Here is a 1,994-nt window from a genome sequence, read left to right as displayed (position 1 = left end):
TCATCACTAGCCATCAGGGAAATTCAAATCAAAACCACATTGAGATAACCATCTTACACCAGTTAGAATGGCCAAAATTAACAAGATACGAAGGAACAAGTGTTGGAGAGGATGTGGAGAAAGGAGAACCCTCTTACACTGTTGGTGGGAGTGCAAGCTGGTGCAGCCACTTTGGAAAACAGTGTGGAGATTCCTTAAGAAATTTAAAAATAGAGCTACCCTATGACCCTGCATTGCGTTATTGAGTATTTACCCCAAAGATACAGATGTAGTGAAAAGAAGGGCCATATGTACCTTTGTTCATAGCAGCAATGGCCACAATCACCAAACTGTTGAAAGAGTCAAGATGCCCTTCAACAGAAGAATGGATGAAGAAGATATGGCCCATATATACAATGGAATATTACACCTTTGAAAGGATGAAAACCCAACTTTTATTTCAACATGGACAGGACTGGAGATTATGCTGAGAGAAATAAGTCAAACAGAGAAAGTCAATTATCATATGGTTTCACTTACTTGTGAAGCATAAGGAATAACATGGAGGACATTAGGAGAAGGAAAGTAAAAGTGAAGTGGGGAAAATCAGATGGGGATATGAACCATGACAGACTGTGGACTCTGAGAAATAAACTGAGGGTTTGGAGGGGAGGGGATGGGGGATGGGTGAGCCTGGTGGTGTGTATTAAGAAGGGCATGTATTGCATGGAGCACTGGGTGTGGTGCATAACAATGAATCTTGGAACACTGAAAAAATTAAATTAAATTTTTAAAAAAGAGTCTGTTTCTCATTTTGTCTCTCTCTCTCTTTTCCCTGTGCTAGTTTGTTTTGCTTCTTAAATGCTATGTCTGAGTAAAATCATATGGTATTTGTCATTCTCTGACTTACTTCACTTAGCTTAATACTCTCTAGTTTCACCCATGTCTCCACAAACAGCAAGACTTCATCCTTTTTTATGGCTGAATAATATTCCATTATATAGATAAATACAACATCCTCTTTATCCATTCATCAATCAATGGACACTTGGGCTGCTTTCATATCTTGGCCATTGTAAATAATGCTGCTGTAAACATAGAGGTGCATGTATCCCTTTGAATTAGTGGTTTTGTGGGTTTTGGATAAATACCCCGTAGTGCAATTACTGGATCATAGCATAGTTCTATTTTTAACTTTTCATCTATCCCTCTTGTAATTCATGGCATTGATTTCCACCTTGATTTCCCATAATACCAGAAATCTGTTAAACTAGAGTTCTCAAAGTCCTGAATATTTTTGGTTCTTGATCTGACATAGGTAACCCTTTGCCTGACATTTGGGGGAAAGGTAACTTATTACACCAAAAAAAAATAAATAAATAAATAAAAAAGATGTTTGTTCCCTAAGACCTCTTTATTGAAGATGACCTTCTATTGTGACTACAGAAGCTAGGGATCTTGGGGTGCCTGGGTGGCTCAGTGGGTTAAGCCGCTGCCTTCAGCTCAGGTCGTGATCTCAGGGTCCTGGGATCGAGTCCTGCATCGGGCTCTCTGCTCAGCAGGGAGCCTGCTTCCCTCTCTCTCCCTGCCTGCCTTTCTACTTGTGATCTCTCTCTGTCAAATAAATAAATTAAACCCTTAAAAAAAAGAATCTAGGGATCTTTTGTAGGTATACACTTGGGTCAACCCATGGCAATCCCATCCCTGAACTAAATCTGAAAGAATACTCATGTAAGTTATACAGATAGGAGTAATTCCAAATATTTACATTCTCAGAAAGTATACCCAAATTCCCTATAACTAATTATTTGATAGTTGGTCTGGCTTAGCCACTCTATCCTCTAAATTCTTGAAAAGTGATTTTCCCAGTCCCAGTAGATGGAGAAGTTATAGCTGAACATTATAACCATTATATGAGGTCAATGCCTCATAACACACCTAGGTAACAACTTAGACAAAACAAAGTTGAAGGGGTTTTGTGGCCCACAAAAAGGATATCTTCTTAGTGTGGACTA

This window comes from Mustela nigripes, chromosome 6 (assembly GCF_022355385.1).
Source record: "Mustela nigripes isolate SB6536 chromosome 6, MUSNIG.SB6536, whole genome shotgun sequence".
NCBI classification, from domain to species: domain Eukaryota; kingdom Metazoa; phylum Chordata; class Mammalia; order Carnivora; family Mustelidae; genus Mustela; species Mustela nigripes.
This window is presented reverse-complemented; position numbering follows the sequence as displayed.